We start from the raw sequence: 15,338 nt of genomic DNA, 5'->3' as shown, positions 1-15,338 counted from the left end.
TTAAACAATGTGCCTATACACTGTTGTACCGTCTACTGGAGCCACATTGAGTGCTTAGTAGAACTGCTTGGACAGGCAATGTCGGTTTATATAAAACTGAGAAAAAACAATATGCACCGATATGTATCTCTGTGTACAACAATTACATGTGCAATACTGTATCATTATTAGTCATTATTTTACCAAACTATTCTGTAGTCTAACGAATAACACACACAGATGACTGCCATCTTAGCCGCGCGGGATTAGCCGAGCGGTCTAGGCGCTGCATTCGTGAACTGTGCGGCTGGTACCGACGGAGGTTTGAGCCCTCCCTTGGGCATGGGTGTGTTTGTTTGTCCTTAGGATAATTTAGGTTAAGTAGTGTGGAAGCTTAGTGACTGATGACCTTATCAGTTAAGTCCCATAAGATTTCACACACATTTTTTAGAACCTCAAATTTTGCAGAAGGAATGTAAATCGTTTCTGCGTCGTAGCACAGCGAAAGATTGGTGGCCCATAGAATTGGCCAGAATCTTTCAAGACATTTTTGACTGCCATCTTACGCCGTGGTAGTACGCAGCATCGTTTCCAATCTTATGGAGTATAGTGTAAGCCGCCTGATAGTTTCACCTTGTGACATTTCGCTAACGCACGGTTTGAGAGAAATATCGGAATTAGGAGGTAAGTCAATATCTGCGCCACCTCAGAAATAGACCAAAGTTCTGCCAGAGCCGACACTGTGTACCTACTGCTACGCAGCTGCCTTGCAGCGTAAACAGTTTGCCACGGGCAGGCGCATCGCTTTCTCTTGCAAATAGCGCTGCAAGTTTGTTGCGTAACTACAGGCCGCTGCCCGTCTGTGGGCGGCTCTTCCCACTTCGAAAATCGAGCAGTGGGCGGATTCCTGCTGGAGATGGCCTTCAGTGCCGACGTCCAATCAGGGGCGGCAGCACACCAATTAACAGTCGCTCTTGCCGCTAGTTACGTGTACAGAAATTGGGAACGAGGGTGAAAGGAAAGGAATATTAGAAACATCGTATATGTGAAAGATCATCTACCTGAAAGAGAGGAAATACAAGATCGGATGGGTCAAGGACGGTGAACTAAACTGAAAACAATGATATCAAAAAATACAATAGACATTTACGGGGTGAGGTAACTATGACAGACGACGCCAATTACATCCAGAAAGAGTAGACACATTGGGGTGCAATTTTTTTGCTAACAAGAGAGGCCACGACTCTTGGATCAAGTATTTACTTCAAATTTCGTACGTTTTTAATAGTCCATTAGGACAACATAATGCGTAAGTAGTAAGACGTACTATTTCACATCTACATCTACATGTACATTTATACTCCGCAATACACCAAACGGTGTGTGGCGAAGGGCATTTTACATGCCACTGTCATTACCTCCCTTTCCGGTTCCAGTCGCATATGGTTCGCGGGAAGAACGACTGTCGGAAAGCCTCCGTGCGCGCTCGAATCTCTCTAATTTTACATTCGTGATCTCCTCGAGAGGTATAAGTAGGGGGAAGCAATATATTCGATACCTCATCCAGAAACGCACCCTCTCGAAATATGGACAACAAGCTACACCACGATGCAGAGCGCCTCTCTTGCAGAGTCTGCCACTGGAGTTTGCTAAACATCTCTGTAACGCTATCACGCTTACCAAATAACCCTGTGACGAAACGCGCCGCTCTTCTTTGGATCTTCTTTATCTCCTCCGTTAACCCGATCTGATACGGATCCCACACTGATGAGCAATACTCAAGTATAGGTCGAACGAGTGTTTTGTAAGCCACCTCCTTTGTTGATGGACTACATTTTCTAAGGACTCTCCCAATGAATCTCAACCTGGTACCCGCCTTGCCAACAATTAATTTTATATGATCATTCCACTTCAAATCGTTCCGCACGCATACTCCCAGATATTTTACAGAAGTAACTGTTACCAGTGTTTGTTCCGCTATCATATAGTCATACGATAAAGAATCCTTCTTTCTATGTATTCGCAATACGTTACATTTGTCTATGTTAAGGGTCAGTTGCCACTCCCTGCACCAAGTACCCATCCGCTGCAGATCTTCCTGCATTTCACTACAATTTTCTAATGCTGCAACTTCTCTGTATACTACAGCATCATCCGCGAAAAGCCGCATGGGACTTCCGACACTATCTACTAGGTCATTTATATGTATATTGTGAAAAGCAGTGGTGCCATAACACTCCCCTGCGGCACGCCAGAGGTTACTTTAAAGTATGTAGACGTTTCTCCATTGAGAACAACATGCTGTGTTCTGTTTGCTAAAAACTCTTCAATCCAGCCACACAGCTGGTCGATATTCCGTAGGCTCTTACTTTGTTTATCAGGCGCCAGTGCGGAACTGTATCGAACGCCTTCCGGAAGTCAAGGAAAATAGCATCTACCTGGGAGCCCGTATCTAAAATTTTCTGGGTCTCATGAACAAATAAAGCGAGTTGGGTCTCACACGATCGCTGTTTCCGGAACCCATGTTGATTAGGAGATTTCGAGAAAAAGCAAGACAAATTATACGCGTGAGTGATGTACAGAAGCGTTTCGACCTTCAATACGAGCTGGTGACGCTCATGTGGTTAGTGTTCAGGCTCCTTACTAGGTGGATCGCAAGTTGCAGTCCTGCCAATTTTTTTAAAACTTATATGTTACAACAATAGATATTATTTCATACATATTACATTTGAAAGATAAAATGATGAAAAGAGACGTGTGTTTGCATAAACTTTAATTGAATCTCCTATATTGTTTGGTTGTTTTCTAATTTCTATTATTGCAACATATATTATGCGACTTTTATTTCTATAGGCAAATTAAAAACTTTATCAGGCGCCTTCAGACATGTTCATATTTGACTGACAACGAACGAAGAACTGGTTCTCCTGAAGATGCTAATAAAATACATTCAGTCTTACATCACCAACTTTCGGCATCGATATTTACGACAATGTAGCATTACTCATGGTTGCATCCAAATTGTAGAAAGAAAGAGAAATTTTTCAAAATATCAACGATGTTTTCTTTTCCTTAGAATTTCTGAAGATTCCTCGTGCGTGCTGAAAAATTGCATTCATTCTATGTAGTGGATGCCGTTTTAATTTGTTTTCCGTGTCGATATGACAAACATCATCCTAAAACTTGTATTTGCAACAACATGCAACGATTAATCGTACATTAACCTCATATTCTGGCACTTTTTAACACACTGTGTTACGGAATAAAGTTATTTCCACCTGCATTTATCGATGTCTGACTTCGGCTTTCCAAGCCTGTTCTCATCCTTGCACCTGTGTCTGCAGATCGAAGCGTCCATGTGCAAAACAATTCTCGGTACCTTACCCGATTGCGGATATAAGAGATTTCATGCGTTTGGTCGTTTACTTATAGATAGTTATAATAGCTGGTGTGATAATAAAAATTAGGAAAGAACCAAATAACATTGGAAATTCAATAAAAGTTTGGCAAATAGAAGGATATTTCCATCAGGTTAACCTCTCAAATGAAATATGTGTCAAATAATGTTTATAGTGTTGAAAGAAATAGAAAAAGAAAAAAAAACATGAGCAGAACTCGATCCAGTGATCCACTGATTATGGAATTTGAACGCTAACCGAATGAGCTCCGTCATCTCGAGCTTAATATCTCAACCCACTACTAAAAGCGTAAAAAGTTTGAAGTAAATCCGTGATCCCAATGTTGCGGCCTCATCTTGTTAGGTACAGTGGACAACGTGGGGTTTTTTAGGGACGTAACCTGTATTACACGTGTAGTAGCTGCTCGATTATGTTTTTAAGGAACAGTGTTTAAAAAATAAGCTGCTATCACGAATAGTGAGGCAAAGACCTGATTTATAAGATGCGTCTGAAAAGTTCAGTTAATGATCCCATGTATTAAAAACAGCACTCGTTAGGGTGGGTTGCTGAGCATACGCGTTGAGAGGCATGTCGACAAGCGTTCCCTGTCGTGCAAACCACTGAAGTGAACCAGTGGTGTACGCTGCAACCAAGCTAATGGGGTCAGTGTGATAGCTTGTGTGACGGTAAAATGGAATCCAAAATGGAGCAACGCATTAAAATGAAGGTTTGCTTCAAATTAGGGAAAAGGACAACGAAGACTCGGGGAATTTCAGTGCGAGTGAAGCATTGTGTAAAAAATGAGTGAGTGGTTTGACACGCTTTAGACCAAGTCTGGCCAGACAGCGGTCTGTGAACGCGAGCGTTCCGGCTGCGCTTGAGCCAAGTGCGCTGGCGAGTGGGGCTGAGGAGCGAGGGGGGAGAGGAATTTCGGAAATTTGTGGTAAGTTCCTGTGCAACCAAACTGCTGAGGTCATCGGTTCCTAGGCTTACACACTACTTAATCTAAGTTAAACTAACTTACGCTAAAGACAACACACACACCCAAGCCCGACGGAGGACTCGAACCTCCGACGGAGGGGAGCCGCGCGAACCGTGGCAAGGCGCCCTGGACTGCGCGGCTACCATGTGCGGTAGGGGGGGATAGGAAAACGAAGGCTACAGCCGGACCACATTTGAGCAAAGCGTTCGCCTTGTCAGTGGCCAATCAGCCTGCTAACAGTACTACCGGCGTCAAATCAAATTTACTTTCTGCTTTAGCAATACTATGGCATCCGTACATTTGTCTAAAACAATAAAAAAGTGGAAAAACCACATCGTTCAATGTTGAATGGTAATTGTCTGTCATTACGTGTCATTTAAAGGCCATGCCGTAGCACTATTATGGCTGGAAAACACTTACTGGAACGTCATTGCAACACCAACCCGAAAGACGATATGATGAATATGTCCTCTGATGAACGGCAATGGATGCTGGCTATACTGAAGGCAGCCATTGGCCAAAAACTGAGTTATGTGTAAGTAGAGTTGTGACAAAATCTTTTCTGGTCGACATCACGTATTATTTGAATTCATTAAGTGTCTTAATACTATGGGAGAATCATTTGATAACATATAGCAGACAAGATCGATGCTGTCAAGGAAAAAGTAGTCCTATAGAAAAGCCTCCTATGGGACATTTCCAGTAAGTCAAGGCAGGCATTTGTGGACCAGATATGACTGTCTATGTTCCAGCAACTGGAACTCACGATTTCTCAAAAAGATTCCAAGGTGGGTTTTGATTTGTCAGATGGTTCTCGCTTTTGGCTTCTGATGTACCTCACTCCTTCCAACTTGAGCTGGTGTACGGTGTAGCACATAACTCAAAGATCTGTTTGTCCAGTCCAGCTATTTACAAGACTATTATAAAACGTCACGAATCTCGGCTGCACAGACAAGTCACTAAAGTTATTTCTATACGAAGTTTCTCTTCTTTTAAGAAACTGACAATGTCCCGCCAGTATTCACGTTCGACAGATTCTAATATGCGTACCTCTCTGTGCTTGACTGTATCACGAACTGTAGTTCTAGATATATTATATATTATAAAAATTGAAATGTGTATAAGTTAATAAACACCAAAGCTTAACTTCAAATGCCTGTGGGTAAAGCATTTTGTTATTCTGCTCGCGGTGGTAACATTATGTAATGTACTTCTTTAATCAAGTAATAAAAGCTACTGCTTTGGCAGAAAAAAAAAAGTTGAAAATAAACGTATGTAATAAAATCTTGCTTATGAAAGTGTGCTGCAGTTGTCGCTCATAGAAGTAGTTGTTTCGTGTTGCAAACGAGTCGTCCTAAGTTACAGTTACCGACGCATGCTGCCTTCAGCATATAGCCGTCTCACTCCCATACCAGCTTGGAATAGCGCAGAGGTGAGAAAAGCTGGAACGCAGAGCAGACTCGGCTGCGCTCACTGGAGCGCAGATTTTTGGCACTCGTGCTTTAGACGGAAACGGGCTTGCCGAGGATAAGCCGTCTTCGGGTCGATCGTCAACAAGCACAACGCCAGAGAACATCGAACGAGTGCGACGGATGCTTGCTGAACATAGGCGGCTGTCTTCGTGACTGAGAGCGGAAGAGTTCAAAATAGGCAAAGACAATGTAGGCGCTATTGTCCACGAACATTTCAAAAGACGGGAACTTTGTGCCCTGTTTGTATCGCACGTGTTCTCCGACGAACAGAAGCAAACACGGATGGAAACAGTTGGAAATTTCATTGACAAATCTGACAGAAGCGGCAGCTTTTGGAAACCATCATTACAGGTGATGGGACCAGCTACTACCATTTCTATCCACAGACCAGGCGACAGTCAATGACGTGGTTGTCATCGTCGCCCCTGCCTCCACAGAAAAGTCATTTCACAAAATCCAAGATAAAACGATGTTCATCTCCTTTACAGACCACAAGGGCTTGACCCATCATAAATTTCTACCTGATGGTGAAACTGTCAACGTCAAGTTGACAAGGGCTACTCGGAAGCATCCGGCAGTTTCAGCTGGAACTGTACCGGAGTGGACAGTGGAATTTCCTCCACGACAAACTCCGTCCGCAGACTGCGATCCCCGTTCTCGGCTTCCTCGCTGACTGTTTTTCAACACCCTGTTTATTCTGACGATCTGTCGCCGACAGACTTCTTTTGTTTCCCCAGATTAAATTAGGCCTGAAAAGCTTCACAGACGTTGTGGATATCAAACAGCGCATAACCATGGTTCTTCGGGTTGTTACACAAGAAGCGTTTGCTGACAGCTTCCAACAGCTTTGCAACCAGTGTCAGAAGACTGTGGTGATTACTTTGGAGGCCAGTAAAGGTATTTTATTTGTTATGCTGGTTTCTTTTATGTTGTTGTTGTTGTTGTGGTCTTCAGTCCTGAGACTGGTTTGATGCAGCTCTCCATGCAACTCTATCCTGTGCAAGCTTCTTCATCTTCCAGTACCTACTGCAACCTACATCCTTCTGAATCTGTTTAGTGTATTCGTCCCTTAGTCTCCCTCTACGATTTTTACCCTCCACGCTGCCCTCCAATACTAAACTGGTGATCTCTTGCTACCCCAGAACATGTCCTACCAATCGATCCCTTCTTCTAGTCAAATTGTGCAACAAACTTCTCTCCTCCCCAATCCTATTCAATACATCCTCATTAGTTATATGATCTACTCACTTAATCTTCAGCTTTCCTCTGTAGCACTACATTTCGAAAGCTTCTATTATCTTCTTGTCCAAACTATTTATCGTCCATGTTTCACTTCCATACATGGCTACACTCCATACAAATACTTTCAGAAACGACTTCCTGACACTTAAAGCTATACTCGATGCTAAAAAATTTCTCTTCTTCAGAAACGCTTTCCTTGCCATTTCCAGTCTACATTTTATATCCTCTCTGCTTCGACCATCATCAGTTATTTTGCTACCCAAATAGCAAAACTCCTTTGATACTTTAAGTGTCTCATTTCCTAATCTAATTCCCTCAGCATCACCCGACTTAATTCGACTACATTCCATTATCCTGGTTTTGCTTTTGTTGATGTTCATCTTATATCCTCCTTTCAACACACTGTCCATTCCATTCAACTGCTCTTCCAAGTCCTTTGCTGTCTCTGACAGAATTACAATGTCATCGGCGAACCTCTTTTCTTTTCCATGGATTTTAATACCTCCTCCTAATTTTTCTTTTGTTTCCTTCACTTCTTGCTCAATATACAGATTGAACAACATCGGGGATAGGCTACAACCCTGTCTTACTCCCTTCCCAACAACTGCTTCCCTTTTATGCCCCTCGACTCTTATAACTGCCATCTTGTTTCTGTACAAATTATAAATAGCCTTTCGCTCCCGTATTTTACCCCTGCCACCATCAGAATTTAAAAGAGAGTATTCCAGTCAACATTGTCAAAAGCTTTCTCTAAGTCTACGAATGGTAGAAATGTAGGTTTGCCTTTCCTTAATCTAGCTTCTAAGATAAGTCGTAGAGTCAGTATTGCCTCACGTGTTCCAATATTTCTACGGAATCCACACTGATCTTCCCCGAGGTCAGCTTCCACCAGTTTTTCCATTCGCCTGTAAAGAATTCGCATTAGTATTTTGCACCCGTGACTTATTAAACTGATAGTTCGGTAATTTTTACATCTGTCAGCAACTGTTCTTTGGGATAGGAATTATTATACTCTTCTTGAAGTCTGAGGGTATTTCAACTGTCTCATACATCTTGCTCACCAGATTGTAGAGTTTTGTCAGGGCTGGCTCGCCCAAGGCTGTCAGTAGTTCTAATGGAATGTTGTGTACTCCCGGGGCCTTGTTTCGACTCAGGTCTTTCAGTGCTCTGTCAAACTCTTCACGCAGTATCGTATCTCCCATTTCATCTTCCTCTACATCCTCTTCCATTTCCATAATATTGTCTTCAAGTACATCGCCCTTGTATAGACCCTCTATATACTCCTTCCACCTTTCCGCTTTCCCTTCTTTGCTTAGAACTGGGTTTCCATCTGACCTCTTGATACTCATACCAGTGGTTCTCTTTTCTCCAAAGGTGTCTTTAATTTTCCTGTAGGCAGTATCTATCTTACTCCTAGTGAGATAAGCCTCTACATCCTTACATTTGTCCTCTAGCCATCCCTGCTTAGCCATTTTGCACTTCCTGTCGATCTCGTTTTTGAGACGTTTGTATTCCTTTTTGCCTGCTTCCTTTACCGCATTTTTATATTTTCTCCTTTCGTCGGTTAAATTCAGTATTTCTTCTGTTACGCAATGATTTCTACTAGCCCTCGTCTTTTTACCTACTAGATCCTCTGCTGCCCTCACTACTTCATCTCTCAAAGCTACCCATTCTTCTTCTACTGTATTTCTTTCCCCCATTCCTGTCAATTGTTCCCTTATGCTCTCCCTGAAACTCAGTACAACCTCTGGTTTAGTCAGTTTATCCAGGTCCCATCTCCTTAAATTCCCACCTTTTTGCCGTTTATTCAGTTTTAATCTGCAGTTCATAACCAATAGATTGTGGTCAGAGTTCACATCTGCCCCTGGAAATGTCTTACAATTTAAAACCTGGTTCCTAAATCACTGTCTTATCATTATATAATCTGTCTGAAACCTGTTAGTATCTCCAGGCTTCTTCCATGTATATTTTCTTTTATATTATGAGACAATTCACTAAACTATTGACAAACACATTGTATCAAGCTAGGCTGCATAATTCGAATGTTTATACCCCCGTGTACAGCTGAAAATAGCCACAGACTTTATACTTAATATGTACAACAGTATCAGTTGCGTAGCTACTACTCGAACACTCAATTGTAGGCAATCATTCATCAGATCTATCCACATTATTATATAATGGGCCTATGTATACATTCCAGTTACAGCTAAAAGTGGCGCAATGAGGATGTTTCTCCGTATCTGTAATCACTGAATCTATAATAGATTCCAAAAGAACGATTACCAATATTTTTTCAATCAATTCAATTCAGTTGTGTCTGAAATCTTATGGGACTTAACTGCTAAGGTCATCAGTCCCTAAGCTTACACACTACTTAACCTAAATTATCCTAAGGATAAATACACACACACCCATGCCCGAGGGAGGACTCGAACCTCCGCCGGGACCAGCCGCACAGCCCATAACTGCAGCGCCTTAGACCGCTCGGCTAATCCCGAGCGGCAATATTTTTTCACTAAACAATTGAGATACTGTAATTTCAAAGGAACATCTGCGCGTATTATTGAAAATAGGAAACGTCTTATTATCATGTGTTTCACGAAGTATATCACTATTACACCAAACCACAAAAGCGATCTCATTCTGGAAACACGCCAAATGGCTTATCTTTGTGCAACTGAAAGTCAATTACACAAAAGAACTGAATATTTCTTATTCATGGACTGAAATAGCAGCATATGAATGAGTTACTTGATTATTCGCACACTCATCAATGACGGACAAAGGCTGTAGCAGCCGGTGTGGACAAGATAGCGGTATACAACGATGGCAATATTTTATGTTGAATAAGAAAGAATGGATTAGGTTGAGCGAAATAATTAACAGAAATAGTTTCATTGTTGTCAAAACTGTGCAGACAGTCCACAAAAACCATACAGATTCTCAGTATACGTAAGACGAATTAATTTTAATTCTAGGAAAAGCTATGAAATTACAAGTTCTCTACATTCTCTCTATATATATACAGGGCGAGTCACCTAACGTTACCGCTGGATATATTTCGTAAACCACATCAAATACTGACGAATCGATTCCACAGACCGAACCTGAGGAGAGGGGCTAGTGTAATTGTTTACTACAAACCATACAAAAATGCACGAGAGAATGTTATTTAACACAAACCTACGTTTTTTAAATGGAACCACTTTAGTTTTGTTAGCACATCTGAACATATAAACAAATACGTAATCATTGGCGTTTGTTGCATTGTAAAATGTTAATTACATCCGGAGATATTGTAACCTAAAGTTGACGCTTGAAACCTCCGACGTTCAGTTGCGTGTTGTAACAAACACGGGCCACGGTCGGCGAGCAGCATGTGCAGGGACATGTTTATGATGACGACCGTGTTTACGAGTGTGGCTGTAGTGCACTGTTGTGGTTTGGTCTAGCTGTCGCAGTGTCCGCATGTAGCGCTTGCTCCTATTGTTATTCTGCATTCGTCTCCGCACGCAGACCAACTGTAGTATACCGTGTTACCAGACGTCTGTGATAGTGTAGGTTTGTAGGAACTGTGACCATGGTGTATTCGAACTCTGAAAAGGCGGAGATGATACTCATCTACGGCGAGTGTCGATGAAATGCAGCTGAAGCCTGCAGGGTGTATGCAGAACGGTACCCGGACAGAGAGCGTCCAACGTGCCGCACATTGCAAAACATCTACCGCCAACTGTATGCAACAGGTATGGATGTAGCACGCAAACGGGTCCGTAACAGGCCCGTCACAGGAGAAGCGGGTGCAGTTGGTGTGTTAGCTGCTGTTCCCATGAACCCACACATGAGTACACGGGACATTGCGAGAGCCGGTGGACTGAGTCAAAGTAGTGTCATGCGCATACTGCATCGTCACCCCTTTCACCCGTTTCATGTGTCGCTACATCAGCAATTACATGGTGATGAATTTAATCATCGAGTGCAATTCTGTCAGTGGGCATTAACACAGAATGCGTTGCAGTTCTACCTGTTTACCGATGAAGCGGGTTTCGAAAACCACGGGGCAGTGAATCTACGGACCATGCATTACTGGTCCGTGGACAATCCTCGCTGGCTCAGACAGGTAGAGCGACAGCGACCGTGGACTGTAAATGTATGGTGCGGAATCATTGGCGACCACCTCATTGGTCCTCACTTCATTGCAGAAGCCCAAACAGCTACAACATACATCGCGTTTCTACAGAATGATCTGCCAACGTTGCTCGAAAATGTCCCACTGGAAACGCGTCGACGTATGTGGTATCAGCATGATGGTGCACCTGCACATTCCGCAATTAACACTAGGCTGACCCTTGACAGGATGTTCGACGGGCGTTTCATAGGACGTGGAGGACGCATAAATTGGCCAGCCCGTTCTCCTGATCTTACACCTCTGGACTTCTTTCTGTGGGGTACGTTAAAGGAGAATGTGTACCGTGATGTGCCTACAACCCCAGAGGATATGAAACAACGTATTGTGGCAGCCTGCGGCGACATTACACCAGATGTATTAACCAATTACACTAGCCCCTCTCTTCACGTTCGGTCTGTGGAATCGATTCGTCAGTATTTGATGTGGTTTACGAAATATATCCAGCGGAAATGTTAGGTGACTCACCCTGTATATGTATATACCTTCCAACAAAACAATAAACCATTTACAACCACGAAAGGATGATATGACCGAAATACGGGAACAGATTGAATAAATATAACACTAACTATAAATCAGATTCCAGTTTACGAAAGACGAATGATCAGTGAACCTTTCTGTCGCCACACGGAAGGATATTACTTCATATTTTGATCACATGACTGAACTGACCTACACGTAGCCTATTAACCACCAAGGCTGGTAATTGTAAAGATCCAGCTCCACCAAAGATACCATCACTCTTCAGTGGTGCCACAAAGAGGCAACGCAAAGACTTAGGCTCGACTTACCAAAGCTGAACCTAGGATGTTCGTGCAGAACATTGCAAAGATAAATTCGTGATTTTAGGCAGAAAATAATATTGTGAGCTAGTTGAACAGGCAACTTTCAAACACTTTACTGTTTTCTGAGACTTGGGAAATTTCGAAGGAGATACTAACGGCATACTATGTATGGAACTTGATGACGTAATAAGAAGATAACAGCGCTGCAAACTACTGACCCGCCATAAGGGAAGAAGTCCCACAAACATCTACAACAATTACTTTTGAATGCATTACGGGAACAGCAGTGATCAATGTCTTGTAAATAATTACTATTAAAAACAATCTTGATCACGATTTATTTAACAAGGTGACCGGTTTCGACCACTACTGTGGTCATCTTCAGACCATTGAGTAGGAACCCGTTTCTGTTGGAGAATCACAACTGTGATTCTCCAACAGAAACGGGTTCCTACTCAATGGTCTGAAGATGACGACAGTAGTGGTCGAAACCGGTCACCTTGTTAAATAAATCGTGATCAAGACTGTTTTTAATAGTAATTATCTACAACAATGTACCGAAGGTAAGCAAATACATAACCTGGGTACGATTTGAGTGTTTGTTATAATATTCGTCGCTCCAAATGCTAGGACCGTTGGCCTAGAGCACTGAAATACGATGTAAAGTGGATCTCAACACTCAGTACTGCACCTTGAATTTCATCTGTAATTTTGTGTATTTTGCAATCCTGATACGGACAAGTTAAATTTTGGGATCTTTTGTCAAACAATGTCATGTAACAATCCAAGCGTCTTTAATTACATCAGTAAGTGGGAATTGTAGAACAGTTGAGAAGTTCACTGATTTTGAAGTTAACATAAAATGTTCCATATCAGATTTTGTGGAGGAGAAACGATATTTTGAATACAATTTTCGAACTGAAGCATTCGGTCTTATCATATCCCCTTATCAGTACCTCATCCCCTTCCATGTCGTGTTCCTTTAAATTCAATCAGTATCTTTTTTATAGAAATGATTTTTCATTCAGAGTCAGAAAAATGTTAATATGCCAGAATCTGAGAGGTATTAATGCTTGTAATAGTTTCAATGCGGACAGCACTGCACAGCGCTGAGCCAATATCCAAAATTATCACTGAAAATTTGCAAGTTTATTCATTTATCAACTAATCTACTGACGTTATTTGTATGAAGCTATTTTACGGTCGGAATTGCACTTCGCTGAGCCAAGATTGAATATTTTGTATGCCTACTGTGGAGAGACAAGAATACCGAGATTACATCCGCTGCGACTCAAGAGCTAAGGAAAATGCATTTCACTGTTTATTTGCACAAGGAATTTTATCAGTTTATTGCACAGGGCCATAGAACGCAGTGCTCATGAGACTAAGTAAATTTCACAGGGATTGATTTCATTACAGGCATTACATACTGGTTTTCCAGATTAAGTTGTTTCATTTTTTTCTTTTTTTGGATTACAGTAAAACTGACTAACCACACCATTTGCTCAACAACACATTACACAGTAAATTTGGATAACACAAAGATATTAATTTTTTAAAAGAAGGTTTTTGTTTTAATGTTCCCCACGAAGTCCAGAGGTGTTACGTCTCGTGAACATGTAGGCCACTTCCTTTTTCACAATTAATAAAATGTTCCGTGCGATTATTCCGTTGTCGAAAAGATTTCACATTAAAACCCAACATTTCGTTCCAATCTAACGAGGATCGTACCTTCTTTGAGTGCCCGATTCACACCCTGGTCCGCAACTGACTGTTGCTCAATTCCTTTCACGTATGTTCCCGTGCAGTGGCGTGACGTCACATGCTGTCAATATCCGAATGCGACTGGCCGTAGTCGGTTACCGTCGTCCACTGTAACCCACTCCCTGGTGGAAGACTGGCACTTGTTGAACACTTCGATCCAGATGTCATTCAATTTCACACCCTCCTCCTTCCTATTGGAATTCCTGGGATGTTTCAGAATAGCTGAGGCGTCACTGTACAGCCTTTCATGGCAACCGTTTGCCATCCGCAGATGGGAACGAAACGTTAGGTTTTACTGTGAATGCCATTCGACCACGGCAGAACAGCCCGGAACCTTTTATTAATTGTCACATTTCCGGTCGTGAAAGTTTACATTTTGCAATTACCTTTTATGCTTCCCGAAAGACCATTTAAAAGATCAATAAATCTTCTAATAAGAAGATCAGAAATTAAGCGCATCAAACAAAAAAAGTTAGTCAGCCTTCAAAGGTGACATCACGTTAATACCACGTAACAGCACTTACGGTGCTATTTCAGCGAGGAAGAGAGTCTCTCACTTTCTACTATATCCAGATATCCAGCTTAAGTCGCCCATTGATGAATATATGCGACAGATCAAGGGTTCCAAAATTTTTCCTCTGACGGAGCGCTTTGAGAATCCTGGTGTATGCTGAAACGTGTTTATTCTGAAAGCAAAGAAAAGAAAAAAGTTTTTTATTCAGTGATTAATTATATTTTAAATCATAACTAATAACACTAAAAACATAATAAAATGTAAAAAAAAGTTGGGCCGTTGAAATGTCGGAAAAAAGCTTGCCACGTTATTAACAGTTTCTCACAGAGCACTTATTCACTTCCCGCGGAATACCAGAGCTCTGCGAAACACAGTTTGGAAACACAACCGTTAACTATCAACCGCGATGATACTGAGCGTCATATTTCACTTGCTGCTCCAAAATATTCCAAGCTATTGTCCTGAATCGGTTATTCTATCATTGCTTTTTCGTTGTATAGGCTAAAAATTATGGGTAAAATACACCCCTGTATTACATAATTACTTAATCGGACCACTTCGTTCTTCATATTTCACACTTATTTTTCCCTCTTGGTTCCTGTACATATAATTGTGATTATAATTAAAATTAAACTTTAAAATCGCTGTACAAATAACACCACTTGTCAGAATGATGCCAAATTGCAAAGGAATATTATCGGAGGAGGGGCAAAACGTATGACAGAAGAAAAAATATAGTGTGAAAATGGATCAGTAGATGGCGCTGTATGTGTCAGAATACGTAAATGAAAACGCCTGTCATGTGCACGACCCATTGAAGTTGGTATAAGCACGCCGGATACACAGCTTCTTCTCCTTTCATGTCTGCGATGTTCGCCATGACTGTTTCAATGCAGCATCGCGCTCTGCTTGTAAAGCTGTGTTACAAGAATGATGACTGTGCACACGTCGCTCTGCAGAAGTTCCAGACACTGTAGGGTTTGAAAAAAGCGCTGGTCCGATGATTGCCGTGG

The sequence above is a fragment of the Schistocerca serialis genome, chromosome 5 (genome assembly GCF_023864345.2).
Source record: "Schistocerca serialis cubense isolate TAMUIC-IGC-003099 chromosome 5, iqSchSeri2.2, whole genome shotgun sequence".
NCBI lineage: Eukaryota > Metazoa > Arthropoda > Insecta > Orthoptera > Acrididae > Schistocerca > Schistocerca serialis.
This window is presented reverse-complemented; position numbering follows the sequence as displayed.